The sequence below is a fragment of the Stegodyphus dumicola genome, chromosome 4 (genome assembly GCF_044657685.1).
Source record: "Stegodyphus dumicola isolate Sdum_Otavi_A_Nest chromosome 4, ASM4465768v1".
NCBI classification, from domain to species: Eukaryota; Metazoa; Arthropoda; class Arachnida; order Araneae; family Eresidae; genus Stegodyphus; species Stegodyphus dumicola.
In genome coordinates, this window is record NC_140771.1 from 181,238,644 (window position 1) to 181,261,332 (window position 22,689).

At 34.8% G+C, this 22,689-nt stretch overlaps 1 long non-coding RNA gene across 1 annotated transcript; it reads left to right on the plus strand.

Moving 5' to 3' along the window:
• Positions 1–355: 355 nt before the first annotated feature.
• On the plus strand, positions 356–22,671 carry LOC118183187 (uncharacterized). The gene is made up of 3 exons (XR_004757197.2): positions 356–474; positions 18,460–18,686; positions 22,599–22,671. It is a non-coding gene; the product is annotated as an uncharacterized LOC118183187 (long non-coding RNA).
• The last annotated feature ends 18 nt before the right edge of the window (positions 22,672–22,689 follow it).

Genomic DNA, 22,689 nt, shown 5'->3' on the forward strand with positions numbered 1-22,689 from the left:
CTCCTCTAACCCACTTTTTTTTGTCTTAGCTTAAGTAGTAACTTTTTTTTTGTCTTAGCTTAGCAACATAGTAGCATATGTTTAGAATTACCGATGCTGTGTTCAGTGTTGGTATACATTTTTCTATTTTTTTCATGCTTTGCCATAATTACATAAACCAACCAAACCTATTAAATTTTAGAATTACTCACTATAGAATCCAGTTATGTGTATCTTCAGTTAATGTTAGAGAGAACACTTATTTTATTTTTTTTTAGTCTTGATATTAATACATCCGGAGGAATGTTTTTCCAAGGTCTTCTACTCCCTCTTCTAATGGCCGGAAACTTCCTCGATAAAAATTAATCGGGAATGAAAGCACGCATTGATTATTTAACACTCTCAACACAGAGAAATGTTGCCCAGGATATATGAAAAAGGCAACCGATATTGCAACGTGACGAGAGAGAAGGAAGACAACACAAAAATATTTTGGTAATTGTTTGGTTATTTATTTATCGTTTTATTTTTTATTTCATTATCTACTGGAGTTCATAAATCGTCTGAACAAATTATCCATAAATTTTTTAAGAGATCTATAATGTAAACGTATTTAATAAAAACTTTTTTCCCTTACTATTTAATTTTTCGTCGCATTTTATCATTTTATGCAGTACTTTGTATCATATTTTTATGATATTTATGAACCATACATAGGACGATCGCAATTGACTCATACTGTAATCTCTTTACATGTTTTGATTACTCGTATTCTGTAGTAAGTAGGTATAGGCCTCTTACACTTCAGAGTTGGGGCCCACGGTACCATTCTGGTACCGAGGTGTTGCTGTTTGCATAATGATTTGGATGGGATCACTCTGTGTTGCAGAGTTCTGGACCCCTTGATGCCAGAAGATTCATTATTTGGGTTATGTGCTTTTTCATACAGCTACTACTGATTGAGCATTTGACATACGGAATCGCATCTTGTTTTAGACTTGGTCTTCTCGGGTGCAGACTTATTGTTATGATGCACGTGAACAGGCAATGCTCTGGATCACCTCTCTCCCCACATACGCATAGATCTGAATGTGCGAGATTCCTGTTGTAGAAATATGTAGGGAAAGGGCTGTGGCCTGAGATCAGTCATGTTATTTGTCTATTGACGACGTTTGGGGTGGAGTTTATTCTTAGACATAGCTCGTATGTGCGCCTGCCCTCTTCGGCGGAATCTCACAAGTGCTGCCATGTTTTTTGAAATGTACTTGTATTTTGGAGTTATATGTTCAGTTGGGAGCTTGGCCATGGAACGGTTAGTTTCGTTGCATACCTTTAGCTCCTTCTTTTAGGGCATCCACTTTTATATTACGCTTGCTACCAACGTGAGCTTTGATCCATGATATTATGAAATGCTGGTTGGTTGTGTTAGAGACACTGTTGAGGATTTTATGGATTATTGGGGATCTATTCGTTGAGAAGGCTATAGCGTGTATGGCACTCTGTATTCCTAATAGACAAAAATTTCTTCTGGTTGAAGCTTGAAGTTTCTTTTAGTTTGACGATGATAGGTTTCTGCTGGGAGGCTGCTACACTCGCCTCAGTTAAGCCCAGGATGCATATTAGTTGATGTATTTAAGCGCAGAATATTTGAATTACAGAGAAACAGCCTTTGGCAGCCTTCTTTGATCAATCACTTGATTACTTCTACCTGCTACTGATTTGATTGTGAGATTTAGCTTCCCTAGCCGCAGTTGATAATAAATTAGTGAGACTTGAGGTATTGCTTATTGTGTAGAGACATTAGGTTATTTGGAAAGGCCGGAGAGAGGAAAAATTAGCAACCGCCTTTGCCGGGAATTGAACCACGGACCTCTGAAATACCGGACCAGCGTGCAGAACTACTACATCACGGAGGCACTTTAGGAAAGCGAGAGAAATACCTTATAATTGAAGCGCTTATAACTTTTGTATTTAATATTTAAATTTGACTTGAGCATTTGTTCAAAATTTTCTCGCAAGTGGTTTTTATTTTTGTGTTACTGAATAGCTTGTGTAACTATCAGACTGACAAGCAAATAACCTTCAACTGAATTTGTATTTACTTTTCTGTAAAGGTAAGACAGGGTAATATATTCTCTTTGTCTTTGTGGTTCTACTAGTTGATACTTAAAGTAGTGCGGAACAGTACACGTTCACTTATCAAAGGCTAATCAAATCATTAATTATTTAAATCCATGCAAGTTATAGTCTACGACAATGTTACACTAAATTGATTGGGGAAATTACAATAGCTTCGAATTAAAATCTCGCCAAATGGCAAGTTGATAAGGGAAAGTATTTCTAGAATATTCTAGAGAAGAATCAGTCCAAATCTTGAAAATGCTGTTTTCTAAAAGACTGCAAGATAAATCAAGTTGACTAAAAATCCTTAAATATCTACCACTTTACCACAAAATTTTTTTGCCAATACCCTATCGAAGAAATATCACCGGTTTGACTTAAGCTAACGGTCGCTTAAAGGTTTTGTTAAGGTTTTTTACGTTCTCGCTGGGGTAGCGGTCTATCAGTTTGCTGCTGCACTCACTCCTCTAACCCACTAACCCACTTTTTTTTTTGTCTTAGCTTAAGCATAACTTTCATTGTACTTATGTCATATACAATTCAGCAGCAAAATTACGCAAATTTTGGAAGCAACATAGTAGCATATGTTTAGAATTAACGATGCTGTGTTCAGTGTTGGTATACATTTTTCTATTTTTTTCATCATATTAAAGTTCAGTTTTCTTAGTAAGGTGGTTTGCAAAAGTTCTTTTCTGTGTTTTTATTTTTAACGTTTCGCGCGTTAACTTTATTTGTTAAATATCATATTCCTCGGAACTAGGCAATAAAAATTTAATTTAATAGCAAAGTCATAAAATATTTAAAAACAGTCGATCAGAGATCACTTCTGCCGTAATGACATGCATGATGAACATTATACTATAAAAACATATGACAGGGTTAATTTTGAATTGAGGCAGCTCAGAAAGTATTTATTATAAACATATTACTATTTTTAGGATAGTAAGAGGAAATAACTAAATTAAAAAGAACACTTAAACAGCTATTACAAATTTTTTCATTCAATCAGATTTTATCTTACATATTATTTATCTTATACACATGTAATTAGACAAGAGGAAAATTTGGCAAATATTTCGCTTTTCTTTTTAATAATGATAGCATCTATAATTATAAACTTATGAAACTAAATTTTTACTGCCGAATAAACTCTCTGAGTGGAATGTCTTTTCGTATCTGCTCATGAAGAATTTTTTATAAAGAGCATTAATTAATTAGCTACAATGCTTGGCAATTGCTAAGCAACCGAGTCATTTTTTATCATAACTAATGACAGAGAGGTTTAAAAAATTAGACTAAGCACATGTTTTATAGAGGTCCTGAAGTATAGTTATTTATACAAATCATTTTTATACAAATAGCTATATACTATGTGGGAAAACAAATAACGGGAAAAATTATGCTCCTCACAACTATACTTAATAGTTACAAAAAATGCTCGTTCATCTCAAAATAAGGACAGATATGAGATCGTCAATATGGAGGGTGATCTCATTGGAGCTGATACACTTTAGGCAGCTGTTACGCATATTGTCCGCTAAACTGTTAATGAAAGTTTGGGAGATCTTGACCCATTTATCTCTCAGTGTCATTATCAGTTCCTGCACGGTTCGGAGAAGGTTCACTCTTTGAACGTATTGTTGCGTGCGTATGGGTTCGTGATGGATTGAATGCGCAAGTGTATAAAAAGTTAATAAAATTTATTCTTAACCCAAGAAATAAAACAAAATGCTGAAATTTCCTCAGATGCTGAAAATTCGTACAATATCGCGATACCTCACAGTAGTTATATTTTGAACTACTAAAATATAAATAGAACTCAATTCAAAAACACTGAGAAAGCTAATCTGATCTCACCGCGAATTCGCTACAATCAATAATAGCACTAAGTAGAGAACTGAATTGAGATGTTTTTCTTCGGCTTTTATAAGCTTTTTAATCCTGCACGATAACATTCTGGTATTTTCACGATTTTTCTTGATAGCAAAAAAGTACAATTACGAGATATCTATTTATTAAAATGTTAAATGAGCGTGCTCCTGTATTTTAACTTTTCCTGCGTAGCCTCCTCTTCAAATAAGTCTCGTGCTGTGTTGCACGGGAATATAAAACAATTTTAATTAAAAATTCTACTAAAAATAGCTAAATAAATACAAAATCCGTAACAATGTATATTTTCACAATGCATATCAGGTGTGTTTTTTGGGATCTGTGTCAGATAAATATGCAAACCGTGTCATGCACTCAATAATTTCCTCTGAAAATGTATCAAACACTTTACCTGTCCTGTGCAATCAGGCATTATCATCCACGAACAGAAAGTCTGGACAACTGCCCGATGGAAAAAAGACCCAGGAGAATTTTGATGCAATAATGACGTGATGTCAGCATGGAGGTAAGAAAGGAAGGAGTGGCCAACCGGCACTAAAAGTGAAGCACTGCTTCGAAGCTTCGGTCACCAGAAGGGGTGTTTTTTGTTTACATTCAGAAGCTAGCTTGAGAGTGTTCTGATAGTATTTCGACACACGACAGTTCCATACAAATCGAAAAAGGGACACTTTCGCATGAAAGAAACATTCATAGTGTGATGGATTTGTATAGTTTAGTGACATTTACGCAAAAATCACATCTTGGTTATTTTTCGATAACTAACAACAGCGATTTTGATTATGAATTTGTTTTATAAAATTCTAAGCTGTTGAACTACAAAAATATAGATTTTAACAAAAATGTTATCCTTAAAGAATGAAAAATACCTTACGGTACTTTTAAAATTGTATACGTCTTTCGATACTCTTGATAGAGTATTCGCTACTTTTATTTTATGTTCCAAACGCCAAAATGTTTTAAATAAAATAAATTTTTTTCACATCCATATATTATTGTAACATGTACCTTTTAAAATTTTTTAGAGGAGAGGCTTTACTGCTGCTCATTTTAAACTCATCGTTTTAATTTTATATATCTGAAAAATAATCAAGTTGGGTTATTTGGGTTTTACTTATTTGGGTTAATTAAAAATAAAATCCTTATTTTATTCCCTTTCAGAAATATGCAGAGAAAGTTAAGTACTATTTAAAATATTTCGCTAATTTCTAATAATTCTCTAATTTAAAATGAACCGAATAGAGCATTAATTATAAATTGCCTTATGTTTCGATTTAAAAGATGCCTCAGAAGCCAAAAAATCATGTCATATTTAAGAAAGTATTTTAGGAAGAAACTCTATAAATAGAAGAGAAACAATGCATAATTTTAATATTAATAATACAATAAACTTTGATCTTAATTTTTATACCTTAACCGAATAAAATCGAATTACCTTAAATTTTTTTTCTAATGTAATTAACGAAAACTTGTAAAAATATTTCATTCAGATTAAATCATTCTGAGAAAACTGTTCTGCGAAAAGCATAGCATTTAATTCCGTTCAGAATGAAATGTTGTTTAAAAATATGTTGTTTTCATATACTTAGGCTCTGAAGTGTTGTAGAAAAAGAAAATATATACTGTTGCGTAGGTACGGGTTTGTTACGAAATGAATGCACAAGTCCGATGAAAAATGAAAAACATTTATTATTATCTCAACAAAAATGCTTAAATTTCCTCAAATTATCATGCAGTATTACAATATCTCACAGAAGTTATCTTTTAACTACTCAAATGTCCAATAAAACGTTATTCAAAACAGCTAAAGAAAGCTAATCCGCGAATTCGCTACAATCAACAAGAGCAGTTTTCTAAACAACAAGAAACTAAGTAACTAACGAACTGAGAGGTTTTCCTTCTTTTATAAGATTTTTAAATCGCGTGCGAGAATTTTCTGGTACTTTCTCGAAATCAAAAAGAGATATTTATTAAATGTTTAATGCACGCGCTCCTGTGTTTTCAATTTTCCTGCTTAGCTTTCTTTTGATATTCGGCACGCGCTGCACTGCGCGGGAAATAAAACCATTTAATTTATAATTGAACTAACCTTAGCTTTTAAATACCAAATTCGTAACCCTGCCCCCTTCCCAAGGACTGCATGTCCCGGGCAGTACAATCCCTGGACAGGAAGCCAAACTTACAACTGTGGCATAAATGCAATAACAAGCATTACATTACAATAATAAACAACATGAACAATAAATGCAATAAATAAAACATATCAAATGCTATCAAATACGAATCAAATGCAAAATACAAATCAAATACTAAATACACATTTAGAAACAAAAAGGACCATGTCTTACACTATTTACAATTATTTACATTACGTACTATGGCCATAATAATGAGCTAACCTGTCGTAATGGACGACTTTAGGTTTAGAGTTCGAAGACTTACGATTCATGAAGTCATTCAGTCTCTTCAGGACTGTATATGGACCATCCGAAGGTGACAGTAATTTAGAACTGAGTTCTTTCGTTGAATCGGGTTCCATAACCACACCTTGTCTCCTCTGTTGAATCTATGTCCAGTAGCTCTCGTGTTGTATCTGGTCTTCACTTTCTCCGTCGCCAAGTTCACTCGCTTTCGTGCGGAACGGTGCATCACTTCAAAACGGGCTTGGACATCTTGGATGTATTCCTCAGGAGATGAAGGCGCATCCGTACGGCAACCAAACAGGCAGTCACAAGGCTGCTGACGAAGGTCTCGACCGAAGAGCATCTGGGATGGAGAATAACTGGTAGTCTGATATTTCTCTCCGACCCCAGTATGATTTCGGCAGCTTTCTGAGCTGGGTCTTTCAGACAAGGCGTCGGCATTTCCAGATGAGGATCCTTTCTGAGGATGGATAGTCATGTCATCAGATGCTGAAAGCAGTTTGTTGTTTTTGAAGTCTAAGGAAAAATTGTATTTCCTTAAAAAGTCCAATTCGAGTATGCATGGATCTGTAATTTCTGCCACATAAGCCGTGTGATGGTAGGCGGCACTTCCAAACGTGATGCTCACGTTTAACTTCCCAGTTATGCCGATCTTATCACCAGGCGCAGTCTGAAAGGTAATACAGGATGGCGTCCAAATAAGTTTATCTTTAAACTGTTCAGCTAAATCTTTCCTAATGATGGTAACATTAGCTCCTGTGTCAATGATCATATTGCAAGGAACTCCATCGATATTCCCATTGATGGACAGTCCGTTATTGTTGCCACTCACTATAGAGATTTTAAGCGCTTTAAAAATGGGTTTTTCATTATCTGGCAACCTCCGTTCCTTGATATGCTCATTAATTTGTTTCCTGCGTCGTTGCTCAGAAATGGTCTCAATTTTCGTACCCTGGGGTGTTCTGCAATTCTTTCGTACGTGGCCTTCAGCTCCACAGTTCCAGCACACATTGTTGTCAATCCTTTTCCGTCCCATGGCATTTAATTGTCTGTTTAACCCGCCTCTCTTATTTTCCGTGCTCTGGGGTGTTCTGCAGTTCCTTCGTATGTGGCCTTTAACACCGCAGTTCCAGCACTTTAGGGTTGGTTTCTTCCCACCAGTATTCCATATCAAGGCATTTTCTGGTCTTATCAAATCATCCGCTTTATTATCCGTGCCCTGGAGTGTTCTGCAATTCCGTCGCAGGTGACCTTCAAAACCCCATCTCCAACACCTTAGAGCCACTTTGTTCTCACTGCTACTCCGTATCAAAGCATCGACTTGTCTGGATAAATCATCTAAACGAGCCATCAATTGATCTACTGGCTGATGACTCGCACAGCTCTGACTGGGTAGCGGTCTCGACGAGTGGCTTGCTGGGTTGCCTCGAATTTCATGACGTACACTAAAGCGCTTTTCAAATCTTTAACATCCGCCATTCGTAGAGCCTTCTGTATTTCGGGATCCCGGATGCCATTGATAAAGTACTGCAGGGACAGGATTTCTCTCGGGCACTCCGTAAAGGCGAGGTGGGACAGCCTTTCAACATCTGTGGCGAGTTCCTGGAGTGATTCGGTGGGCTTCTGTTGACGAGATTTTAATTGAAGCCTGCTGTAGTCTTTTAAACATTTCTCGCTAAAGCGCAGCTCCAATGCGCTGGATAAAGCTTCGACGTCAAGTCTTTGGTTTTCTGGAAGCGTCCGCAGGATATCCGCTGCGTCTGCTCTCAGAGAAGCGGCGAGATGACAGGCCTAGGTTTGGGAATCCCATCCATTCGCATCCGAAACGATAGAAAATTGTGGTTTATGCACTTGCCAGGATGTCTTCTCGTCATATGTGGATAGCTTCAGAGATGGACGAGCAGGCATCGGTAAGAATTTAAAACCATCCAAATTGCTCCCTGCCGTCACCACGAATTTCTTTAAAGTATCCACTTCTCTGGCGACTGCAGAAACTTTGTCATCAATTTGTTGTTCGATATGTACTTGGACGACAGATACTTTTTCTTCAATTTGTTGTTCGATTCGATGTTGGACGGCCGAAACTCTTCCTTCGATTCTCTGCTCCACAGCAGAAACTTTTTCTTCTATTTTTTCCTTCACAGAAGAAACTCTTTCTTGAATTTCTTCAACTTTATTTTCAACGGCGTCTATTCTGCCTTCCATAAAATCAAATTTGTTTTCTATTATGCAGGTAATCTCTTCCTTAACAGTTTTTATGTCTTCTTTAAAAGTTACTTGACCAGCTTCCAACTTTTCGTGAACGGCTTCCATTTCCTTTTTAACGGATTCTTCCATCTTTTTCTGACGAGATTTCATCTTATCTTTCATTTCTTCTTTACCTGTTTTCATTTCTTCTTTAAATGCAGCAAAGGCTGATATCAGCTGTCTTAACTGCTCTTCCATCACTCTTGTGATTGGCATTCAAATCCCACTTCTGACACCAAAAATTGTTGCTTGCGTACGGGTTCGTTACGAAATGAATGCACAAGTCCGATGAAAAATGAAAAAAATTTATTATTATCTCAACAAAAATGCTTAAATTTCCTCAAATTATCATGCAGTATTACAATATCTCACAGCAGTTATCTTTTAACTACTCAAATGTCCAATAGAACGTTATTCAAAACAGCTAAAGAAAGCTAATCCGCGAATTCGCTACAATCAACAAGAGCAGTTTTCTAAACAACAACAAACTAAGTAACTAACGAACTTATTTATTTATTTATTTCTGATTCACCGCAGGTATACAACTACTTTGAGTTTTGACCTGTTCAATCTGTGCAGCCTATGAAGGCCATTCACGGTTTTTAGGACATTAAGGTGCTACTGCACCTTGCCCGGGGCGTGACATTAGAACAAGGAGCAATCATTCCGTGGCGAAGTCAAGCTGAATATACGAAAATTGGGAAATTAGTACTTGGAAAGAAAAATCATCCAGCATTCAAGTCCATGCATGATGCATTCGGTCAGGATAGTAGCGTAAGGTTACTGAGATAGGGTGCGCAGTCCAACAGTTAATCAGGAGTAGAACCACAGCAGTGGGCGTGGTGAGATCACACAATACACAGTCCTTAACACATATTAATTAATTCAGAGTCTCTAGCCTGCTTCTACGCAAATAGCCAATTTTGGCAGTAACACAGTACTTGGTTAAATAAGGTTAGATAGAGCACAAAACACAACTTCATATGTACACTATTTACATATTTATATCACCTACGCGCATTATGGTGAATTGACCGAGGTCTCTTCACCTAGATGTCCACCGTAGGGTCATAATTACCGAGTTCTCTCAGCGTGTGCACTGGAGAATTATCCATTTTTTCGAAGAAGTTGTGCGCCTCCATGAGGATTTTTTCAGGAATGGGCTTTATTTTCAAGTCTGCATGAATGATGCTATTTCGTACAAACTATGGCGCGTTAGTGATGGTTTTCAAAATTTTGTTTTGAAGGACTTCTAATTTTCTCCTATCCGTCTTATTGGCAATTGCCCACGCTGGGCGGCGTAGAGAATAACTGGCCTAATCATAGTGAGATAGATCATGCGTTTAGCTTTTAAGCTCAATTTCGATTTCCTACCTATAACAGTATAAAGCGACATGAAAACTCCGTTTGCTTTATTTACTTGGTTGGTTACGTGCTTTTTGAAGGTGAGCCTATCATCTAGGGTAACTCCCGAGTACTTTGCGGACGAGCAAACTAGAATCACATCATTCTCTATCTTGATATCCGTGTTCGTAGTGACATTTCTTCTGTAGCAACGGAATGGGACAATTTTACATTTCGCGGTATTAATTTTAATTCTCCAAAGTTGACACCAAGCAGCTACTATGTTGATGTGAAACTGTAGGTTAGTAAGGGCAATTTGGGGGCTTTTAGATTCTGATAAAATCACCGTGTCGTCTGCATATTTCAGGGTTTTAGCATTCAGTGGGTTGGGTAAATCATTAACGAAAATGTTGAATAATTTTGGGCCAATAACAGACCCTTGCGGGACGCTGCTGGCAATGATTTTTCTTCCGGAAAGGGAGTCTCCAACTCTCACCTGGAAGATTTTTTTTTTAGGTATGAGATGATTAACTGTTAGTGAACGAAATTAACTGTTAGTGACTGAAAGTTAATGACAGGAAAAACAGGAAAAAGAAAGTTATTTAGCTTGTAAATCAGTCCTTCGTGCCAGACCTTGTCGAAGGCCTTCTCAAGGTCTATGAAGCATGCTGCCACACCAGTCTTGTGGAGAAAAGGCTCTCGTGATAAACTCAACGATATTTAATACTTGATGGGTTGTACTGTGGTGTTTCCGGAAACCAAATTGGGCCGGGTCTATCAGATCCAATCTTTCTAGGTGGTCTGTAATTCTGTTGTTTAAAGCTTTTTCAAATATTTTCCCGATAGCCGGAAGAAGGCTAATAGGACGATAACTGTCTGCAAGTGTCTGCCGGGGGTTTTTCCCCGGCTTCAGTATAGTGATAATAATCGAGTGTTTCCACTGCGAAGGGTAATAACTCGTCCTGATGCAAGCATTAAAGATGTTTGTAAGTAGCACTATACACCTTGGAGGGAGGGTCTTCAGAGCACGATTGCTGATCCCGTCAAACCCGTGAGCTTTCTTGGTATTGGTATGCTTAATGATAGTATAGACTTCTTTCGGGGAGATGAATTTTATATAATCCCTATTATACCTGTTTTTGAGCATGTTAACGACATCTTGAACCTCCTCTTCGTGCTGGGGGTTGGTCGAGGGGTTGGGCCTAAATGTCTCCTCAAGTTTTTCTGCGAATACATTGGCTATGTCTTCTTCAGAATAGTGGGTGTAACTAACGAACTGAGAGGTTTTCCTCCTTTTATAAGATTTTTAAATCGCGTGCGAGAATTTTCTGGTACTTTCTCGAAATCAAAAAGAGATATTTATTAAATGTTAAATGCACGCGCTCTTGTATTTTCAATTTTCAGGCTTAGCTTTCTTTTAATACTCCTCACGCGCTGCACTGCGCGGGAAATAAAACCATTTAATTTATAATTGAACTAACCTTAGCTTTTTAAATACCAAATTCGTAACAATACATTTATATGTATATTTACGACGTAGTTACAAAATATTTACATCCGATCGCGTCGAAACCCATTGAACTTAATGGTAAATGACCCAATGTTTTGGTCACCACGTAGGGATCCCCGGTGCGTCAGAGCAGGGTATGGGAGAAACCTGTTTAGGGCTACTCCATCTTACTTCCTACCTCCATGGATGTCAATGTACCTTCGTCACATATGTAACGAAGAGTTCTGCCAATGCACACAATAGCCTCTCACACAATTATTTCTTGGCCATACGGATAAATTTCTTGGACATTATGGTAATGCAAATGAGCTTCCCTCTCTTTCTACTCCACCTGGTGTCCAGAATTACTATTGATGGTAAAGCTGGATTTGTGATAGACCATGGTCCTTTATCATTGTTGCTGACCCCAACAAGTATGCTTCTTACACTAATGTAATCTTTATTGACGATGATGCGCTCATAGCAGAAATGCATGCAGTAAGCTTCCATGGATATATACCAATATTTTGAAATTGCCGAGGTATATTTCTCGCAGATACGAGAAATCTGGTAGTTTCCAAAAGACCTGTAGCTGTCTGGCCAAGAGTAGAAATTCTGTTCCTTTGTGTCGTTAAGGTGCCACAATCGTCCTTTTGCGGCGGCCTTTAACTTCAAGATAAACCCTTCGACACGCTTTGTTGCTGTTGCAAACTGAGTTATATTTTATTCTGCCTAGATATATCCAGCTGCTTGATAATGATCGTACATATTCAAATGATGTCTTATATACATTGTGTAGTTAATATTCGCCGTTAAAAATGAAAACTTACAACTAAATATTTTCAGAAACTGAGAACGAGATTTTTCATTTAAACTTTACTACACGCGGAGGAATAAGGAAACAATGCCAGTGCAGTACCCTTTGTACAGATAAGAAGTTTTGCCCTATAACCTTTGCCTATTTATTTTTCCTGAGATCGCGTCTGAAACGAACATTTGCATCAATTTTTACTTAGCAGTTATCAAGCAGTGTATGCCCGTATAATTACTTGATAAGATTGCTATTGATGTGGTGGCAACTGACGTTATGTCCTACAGACTCTACTACACAAATTAGCGAGTTATCGCTACGTCTGAAATATTATGACGAAGTTTTTGGAAGATTTAAATAACTATTTTAATTAGTCTGAATTTTGAACATAAAAAACACACCTGGCATACTACAGATAAACTACTGCTTGTGGCGATGCAAATTAAACAATTAGCAGACAATTAACTTTCAGACTCTAACATAATTTAACAAAACACTTTTAACAAAATAACCTCTAAACTGGCTCCATTCACCGGCGCCAAAAGTATTGGTCACAAAGAGAATGCAAAAGCCGGAATAATTAAAGTCTTCATTAAAGAAGAGAAATAATTCATTAAAGATGAGAATCATACTGAGAAGAGAGGAGGATAGATGAATATTTGTTTGCAAAGCAGATGGAAACAAAGGTCATCTGGAAATAGATAAGATACACCAAAAACAGTATATCTGTAGAATATATGCTGTTCCGTCAACATAATGATGTAGCTGACAGCGCAAGCTTTACTGTTAGGAAAAAATTGCGAAGCAATCAAAATCACACTCCGAAGGCAAGTTAGCCAAGGAATACTGTAGTCGTGTCACAAAAGTACTGTGTTCAGGGGGAAAAAAATCAATGCAACTGAAGAGACAAGTATTTCTTGTTGGACAGTATGGGCACGATAACTTTCTGTATAAATTTCGTCAAATCGCTAAATCAGAGTTATTTTCAAGAATTTCTGTCTGACATTAATTCCGATTATGAAGATGTAACATACTAATGTGAAGTGCGTTGGAAGTAACAGAAACATGTTGAAACGTTTTTAATGATTTGAAAAGGTATCTGTTTTTATGGATATGAAAGGAAAACTTGTTCCAGAGTTAGAAAGAAAATAACGGTCTTTCATTTCATAGTTAGAAGCTATGCGATCTTTCATTTCTTATCGTTATTGCAACATAGCTCGAAACCCAATATTATGCTACAAACTCAGGGGCAGTTGATATATGAGCTTTATGAAATATCAAATCATTTCAGAACTATTTTCGACTCGAGGAAAGTGAATTAATGTAAGGCAATACTTACCATTTTCCCCCACCTGCGAAAAAAAATTCTGATGGTTAATCGTTTGCGGATGAGTTGAAGATTTGAGTCAAGAACTTAACATTAATTTCAGTGATTATAAAAACCAAGAAGAAGAAAACTTACCGAATTGTCTCCTCTCCATTCGATGCTGATGCCGAAATAACACTACTTTTTTGCAAATGCTATTAATCTAACTACAAGATAATTTTATTCTGAAGACAAAAGTCAAGGATATTATACTAATTGACTTTATACTAAAAAAATAAAAAATATACTTTATAAAAGGGAACAAGTTTCTAAAGCTGGTAGCTTTTGCACAGAAAAAATGACGCTATTTGGAAGCACCTATAATTTCGAGAAAAGTTTTTAAAGAACGAAATTTGGGAAATCCAAGATCAAGTCGCGAATTATTGATGCGCACCTGAAAAACACGTTGCTAGTATCAACGCCCTTAAACCGAATATTGACCATCTTGAGTCAATCATGGAAACGTTACCGTCGCACTAAAAAAAATTATTTTTATTTTTCTATTTAAAAATAAAAATTCTAATGTATTCCGGCCAGCATAATACTTCTAATCTTTAGTCATCATATTTCTGTCAAATTTGCATATGCTTATTTTAAACAATAATGTAATATAGACCGCGTCTATAACAGTCCTCATGCGGCCTTTATTTTCAGAACTATTGGTTGCAGACATATACTTTCGGTTACAAAAGTATTTGAAATTATACACATATTTATGCTACGGAATTTTTTAACTAAAAAAATAGGTCTTACAAAGTTACGGAATCTATTTTTAGAGCTTTTGACAATTTTGCCCGCAGTTTACGGCCTGTCGAGAGCTCTGCCAGAGATTATTCCGGTTTTAACCATCTAGCCGATGTTGAAAACGGGCAGTTACATTGAGGCAGTTTAAATAAACCATTTTGTGCTGTCTCCGACTACTTTACTTAAATCTGAATTTCCACTTATGTTATTCTAAATACCCGCAAGTTGCGGAGTTTTCTTTTGTAAGCACAAGTAGTGCCTTCTGTATTTAAAGAGTTAATAAATAAAAGTATTATTTTAATCTTTACAGTACTTTGTCATATTAATTTAGAGCTATAACTCGCTTGTAAGATTAGTAGAGTCTAAAGGACACTGCTTTAAACTTTCACCCGGTTAGAAGTCATTGTTTTAGTTCACTTAAAAATATCAGAAATATCAGTTATAATACTCCAGGTGTGGCTTAATAAATTTTAATTGGATTTTTATTTGACTTGGATATAAAATAAAAAACTTGGATGTGAATAAAAAAATTTGGATGCCTTGAAAAATTTGGAAGTAAAGAAAAACTTAGATATCAAATAAAATAAATGGCTTGTGTTGATGGCTAAATAATTGTTGAGAGCAGTATACGTCTAACAGGTTAAGATTCTCTGCGTGCTAGCCGTTAGGTTGAAGGTACAGAGTATTGAAGGTACAGAGTTTGCTGTTCTTTGGTAAGGTAAACTAGATCCAAAACTCTAAAAGACGGTATGCGAATTATTGCTATGTCTTGTAAGTACCACAGAAACAGGGAAAGGGTGAAAAGAACCCTTTTATTAATACAAATACAGTTTAACAAATGGCACTAACTCGTGCTTACAGAAGCCAACTCTTTTGGCATTAAATCAAAGATGAAGACTAAATTAAAGTTAATGAAATTTAAGTTTAACTTAACGGCTTCGCAGTTTAACCCAAGACGGCTCTGACCGAAGCAGCAAAGCCTAATGGCAAAAATAATTCAACGCCGCAGAATTCTAATCGCTACAGAATCAAAATCAAATTTGCGTTGTTAGGCAGAACACGCTTCAAAACCTTCCTTTAAATACTTCTTTCTACTTAATTTGAATATCACGCACTGGAAATGTGAATTCTAGGAGGGCTCGATAGGAACGGGAATTAACGTAAAATAGTGGGTTTTAAAATTGAAATGATCTTTACAAAGGTAACTTCATAATTATAATCTTAACCTCAAAGACAGATATGGATAAATATATTTTTGAAACACAACTGAAGGAAATTTTGAAATTCTCATCCATTTGAGGGTGGAAATTATGCATATACGATCTAAGAAGATTTTATTTTTAACAGAAGTTAGAATAACCGTCAATATCTACAATTATTTAAAAGTACAATATTATGGTTATCAGTGTGATAATGCTCATATTACCAGGTTAAAGTAAATTAAATCATACTGGCAGTTATTTTATTTTAGTTTTAAACAAAATTATGCTTGCTTTAAAATGATGTAAATAATTAAATTAAAATATTTTAATTTAAGTTAAGAGTAGATCAACAAGTTGTCCATCCTTCCCTAATAAATATAATTCACAAAGTCACACAAGCTCCTTTTATTATTTGAGAGCACAGAGGAAAGAAAGTGAGTAAAGTAAAGAGAGATGGGTTTGCATCTCCTTCGCTTGAAGCAAAAAACAACTTTTTTGTACTTCGTTGATCACAGCAGGAAACAGCAAAGACATTCTATTATACTCTGTCTTTCTTTTTTGGAACATAAGCTTTCATAATTTATTATTCTTGCAAAGCAAAGAACAAACTGCTTACAGCGTCTTATTCAATATATAATAAATATATATATATAATGATAATAATTTACTGGAGCTTTGAGATATTAGTCAAATGTCAGTATTCGCTTTTTTATGAAACTGATTGAACAGAATAACCACGTTGATCGACATATTTCTAAAAAAAAAGCGCCTGCCTGTGAAGATCGAAGTCTACTGAAAGTCTCAATTATTCTGCGTGTTTGTCAAGATTTGTGGTTTAAACGGATATTTGAATTACGGAAGTTCTTATGCGGAGTAGAACATGCGCAAAACTGTTATTAAAGTGATCTGGTATATCTTTAATAGAGTTTTTTAACTTTTACAGTAATTTTTGTACGGTATATAATTATCCGTAAACGATGCGAAATAAACATAATTTATTGTTGCTATATAATTTGTAGAATAGAGTTTTTTTAGTACTGTTTCTTCTAATTTAACCTCTTCCCTCAAGCAAAACTGCTAGTTTTAAGCTGAAACATAGAATATTAAATTCCAACTTCGTTTTTAAAAGAAAAAAGGAAAACTAATTCGCTTACATCTATTATTCAAACTGCTTTCTAATATATTAATGTATATATTAATGGGATGCACATATATACTAATGGGATTTCACTTGCAGGAAGGTTATAGGTTTTCTCATCTTCCGTATTCCTATTTCATTTCTTTCATTCAGTTTTCTGACAAGAAGAATAAAGAGAAAAAATAAAAATCTATTAATAATTATTAAATTGCAGTATGAAAAACCACTGTTAAAAAAGAGAGAAATTTCTTAAGTAATCTATTAGACATCGAGATGTTTAAAAATGCTATTGATATTTTATTTTTAACTTTTTATTTTTAACTTAATTATTTTGTAACTTTATATTATTAATGTTACTATTAATCCTCATGATTTACTAATCCTTATTGCAGATTCACCTGATCCTGTTACTATTAGTCCTTAGCCAGAGCACGTACACGAAGTTTATCATGGGCAGAACACAAGGAGTAGCGCTTGGTGTTGATCAAGCGTTGACCTTTACCCGCAATTTATAACGTTATACCCGGAACGTTATAGGTGATAATAAGAATTTTGACAGCAGTCTCCTCACTCCAGAGGACAGATACTGGTCCTATACGCCTCTCTGTTCCTACCACTAACATCTCTAATGTAGCATTCGATCAATAGTATTTTATATCCTCGATACCCCAGTGACACTGTATACGTATAAAACTGCTTGCTTTCCATAATTCGAATCCAAGCTCAAGATATGTCAGCTGGCTCTCTTACCGTTATGCCAACATGGAAGCTCATTGCACTATTCATAAATACTAGTATATGTAGCAGGATTCAAATGTTCGGCGACTGGCTGTGTAAGATGAAGAACTTACGTAACATTGATTGCGAATGCTTGACTGAGTAATGGAATAACCCTCGTTATTGAGACCAATATAGTTCTTTCTGAAAAAATGGGTATTGAAGTCAACTAATTTATGACTGTTATCTGAAAAATTACTTCGTGTTGAGCAGAAATTTAAGTTTGGGTAATCTCTAACGGAATTTTACGAAATAGGTTTATAATTACAACATTCCCTTCTATTCGATTTGTCGCGAACGGGCTGGCTGCATGGGCGTTTTCGTGGTTCTCCCCATGTGTAACGTGTATACGAGCCAGTTTCCCTTAGAAAGTCCTCCAAGAAGGCATCCCTACCTTTAGGCAGATAGCCTTCATGTGCTTTGCCATAATTAAATAATTCAATCCAGTCTATTCGATTTGCTGATTTGCCTCATTGTGTTTTTTGATTTCTTTTGTGAAATAGCTTGACAATTTAAAATCAGATATTTTACATATAGACAGATAAGATATAAACACATTTGCTTCCGAAAATTAAGGATGTTTAACGTTTTAGCTGAATATTATACGTAGAAACAAACGAGAAATATATATAAACAAACGAGAATATAAACGTAGAAATAAACGAGAAATAAACGTATTTTGAATACAATAACTTGCAATTTAATTACACAAATTGTAAATTATAAGAAATTAAGAAGTGAATAAGGAATTTCAAATTTTCGAAGGTGACAGTTGCAGAGTAGAGGTACAGTTCTTACCAGTGTTTAGAAGGTAAAAAATACCAGTATGGAATCTGTTTAACCTAATCTGCAAACTTATGTGGTATGTTTAACACTATTCCGCCATGAATTGAAATCGCGAATTCTATCGGAGATTGCATTTTTCTTTCAGAATATGGAAGAGGATAAGTTTATTCGATGGTAGAGGGCTTGAAACCAGCATTAAGTGGCTACAGTATTACTCGTGTGCTTGATAAAGTCTGGGAAGTATTCTGGTTAGTCGATGTGATTAATATCCTGGTTCCAAAAGAGCCTGAGTTCTTCATATAAAGTGCAGGAAAAATTGCCTTAAAATATTAAAGAGGCAATCCAACGTTTAAGAGATTCATTGCCAAAGAAGTAAGCAAATCACTGTATTTTTTAATAGTTGTAGCTCTAAGTGTTCATTTACCATAATTTATTTTGTTCTAGGTAGCCACATTTTATATTTTCCTGTACATTCTGGGAATGATACACAGTTCCACTTTCACATCAAATCTACAACCTGCAAGGATCAGCCGAAATATTTTAAAACTTAATTTCCTATTACTATGTATGTCTTCTTCTTGCCTCTAAAGAAATTTTCAAGCAATGAGGCACAGATTCAGCTGAATGTTAGTAAAGAATGTTTTACGTCTGTTATGACCATTACGACAGCAAATCCTACAAATCTCGCAAATCATGGAATTAGGAAAAGCTACGTGCCACCATCACTTCTTAAACTTATACGCCGTTAAATTATTGAGCCAGCTTAGTATTTAATTGTGTAGTTTTAGACTATTGATAAACGTTTATATCTATTTGACTGTTCTTGAACTCTCATGACTGTTGTAATTATTTGTAGCACAAAGTCTGCTTACTTAAGTGTTCAAAATACTGTATAAATAAAAAAATTGTGATAAATTCTACGTAAGATTTTTTTTCATTTTATCTTAGACATAGCAATAACTCACTCATGTCTGTTAGGGTTACAGGACGAACGTAGTAGTACTAGATCAAGTATAATCTTATAAGATCAATATGAAAATAATGGCGATAAAAGTAATTTCTTTGACATTCGTTATATCATAATGTGTAGCCCATTGTGTTATTGTGAGACAACATTTCCAAATGTCGTCGTACAGAAGTGCACATGGCCTGTATATGGTATTTAGGAAAATCAACTTATTCGAGCCTTTAAGTATGCTAAGCTTTGTTGCTGCTCAAGAAATATGTACTTTATGTATATACTATACCTATATGTACTTTTAATTTCGGCTATTAAATGGAGATATATTTTGTATAGAATAATGAAATTTTCCTAAAAAATATATTTATAGCGCTAGAAAGTGGAGATTAAAGCTAAGTCACTTCCAATTGCATTTTAAGGTACCCGAAAGTGTTAAAAAATTATTCGTTTTGCTGAATTATTTTATTGGATAGAACACTTACTTTTTCAAAACGAGTTTATTTTCGTTTCTGTGCTAAATAGTTTTAAAGGTAGTTTTTTAAAAATACATTTTGAATAAATTTTGGGTTGATAGTAATACTTTAAAAATAGGTTAAAATATAAGTATATTTGGATTATTTAGAAGCCGGGCAACTTTCGGTTATGAAATTGCAAACTGAACTATAAGATCTTTAATGTCATAGAAAATTAAAGGATGTCTTCATTGAAAAGCTACAGAATTATAGTAGACTTGCAATTTACAAAATGCAGCAATTGCAGTCATGTTCAGTTGTGTTGTGTATTAATTTACAGTGCTTAATGAATTTATGAATGTTAATATCTGAGAACTAATTATTAATATATTCTTATTTAAACTCATTTTTCATTTAAATGCGGTAAAGATCTTAATAAGCTAGTGAAAAGAATTGTATAGCTAAAAAGCGGGTGATGTATTATCTGCTCTCCTGCACCCCCTTTACTTCCAAACTGCACACGTGTTTCGCTGTTTGAAGGTGAGAAAATTTCGTCTTTCTTCTGAAATGAAAATTTTCTGCTTTGCTTATCACTAGTGGTGTCGCATCTTTGGCAAAAAACATTCCTTGAAATTTAGGGCGAGAAATTTGGAGGTAAATTATTAACCTTTTCCTCATTAGTTAGACAGAGTTCAAGATAAATGTTTGATTTGGTTAAATATTAATTTGTAGTTAATTTGAACTAATAGTAAATATAGAGGCAGTCTGTATATTAGAGATACCGAGGTTTTAAAAGTTGTAACATGACAGGCAAGAGCAGATTTTTTTCACCTGGTACAAAAGAAAAAAGGAGGTAAATTATAGCTTTCTAGTGATCTGCGAGCTGCGGGGACCGGAAAAGTTGCATTGCGGGTTCTCTTCGTGATATTGGTGGGCAGTTATGATGGAGGAACTGGACTGGGGCTCGCGTTTTCCCGGATAAGCTGCTTCTTGGAGAACTTATTTTCTCCTTCCTTGGTTTTTTGTCGTAAAATAATTCAAGATGCTTATGCTTCGTCGCCTGATTTAAGATAAAACTTAATAAGCGGTTAATCGTCATCTCCCGTTGTCTGTTGCTTGGAGTTGTCTTCATTGGGAGCATCTAATCATCGAGCTTGCGGTCCTTTTTCCAAGTTCGTTGTTCTTCCCTCATCTGTAATTTAGCCTTTGAAGTTATGGACATTCGTCAAAAATAAACTGGACTTCCTAATGTGCCGTAATAGGATATGGCAGAGTTTGCAAAATTTGCTACTCAACGATTACCGTGAAAAAAAAGGGGAAAACTAACTTAGAGGAGGTAGGCATCAGACTTTGCTTTTGCAGCGATGAAGTATTCGACTGAAGTATTCGACTATTCTGCAAAGAAATGGTCACAAACCAACGCCCCGAGTGCCACAGACTGATGTACATCGCCAATCGTGAGTGTATTTTCAGTTATTGCTTGTTGCTATATTGTTTTGTTAATTAGTTACATTACTTAATATTTTCAATGTTATTTCATATATACTATTTTGCAATCAACAATATTTATGAGTAACTATTAAAAAAAGAATGTAATAATAATTTTAAGATGGTTTTGTTGAATTTGGTAGGATTTGAAAAATATTTAAAATGAGAAATTTCAGCAACTGAATGAGTTTTAGTTTTCAGTGATATCTAAATAATTATTATTTAGAATGCCTTACTAATAAATTATGGTAGATTATTGGTCATTATTTCAGAATTTGAAATGTAAAATTATGAATATTTTAAAAATAATATTCTTGCAGGAGTAGTCTGGCCAGCTGTCTTAACACATGTTAATTATTGATTAATAAATATGTTTTATTCATAAATTTTGTTTATGTTTACTTTAGAGGTTTCATCTTCCCCATGTGATTCTTAAGGAAAACATGGATTCTTCCGAAACGAACCTGGGAAAATTTTATTAAGGAGGTGTAGTAGGGAAATTAATTTTATGTTTATTTGAACTATACGATCGGTTTATCAATTTTATTTGAATTAGTGACTGAATTTTTACTTGAGTGGTTAATCCATCCCTGATGTTTTGAGGTGTCATGTAGTTGTATTTAAAGATAAAAGAGTTTCCGGCTATCTCTTGAGTTTAGGAATTATCGCATTGAGATGCATGTATTTTCAGGAAAGACAGAGGATATAGTTTTATTTTGAAGCGAGATAGTATTTGTAAAATTTCGTAGTGAATTGCATTTCCGCATTTTTTGATAAATAATCTTTTAATTTTACCAAAACACTAGAGAGGGTATTATCCCTTAAGTACTGACTAAAAGAGCTTTGAAGTAATATAATTTATTTTACAAAGTTGATAATTTATGTAATTTAGTTTAACTGCAATCCCCAGTTTCGAGATTTCAGATAGAATAGATGTTTATTTTAATTTATGTGTCCGGCACCAGTTGTCTCTGTGTTCTTCGAGGAAATTAAATTTTAAGATCCAAATTAAATATATTCACTACTTTTAATTTTTTTGTACGTAACAATTGCTGCTTAAATGCAAGGAAGACATTGCATCCTGTCAAATTCGAAAACTGATACAAATATTAGAAAACTTCTGCAATTATAAAAATCACAAGTCCAAATAGATGCAGCCTATAAATGTAGCAAGACTGAGAATGGAAATGCATTTTCTCAGTAAAAGCACAATAATTTATATTTATAATTCATTTTTTTTCAAGAATGATTTTTGATTCTCTCACTTCAGAGATGATACTTGCTCAAAATTTCATTTATGTAAATGTACCATAAAAGTATTATGATTCTGGTTTAAAATATTACTATCATTATTTACTTTTCTGTCTTTATATTATTACCTAGTGAATAACAATGAAAGAAAATCGATTGTGTGAATTCCTTTCAAGTAATGGTCTGTTTTCCTAATTCTAACATAGTAAGTATGACTCTCAAA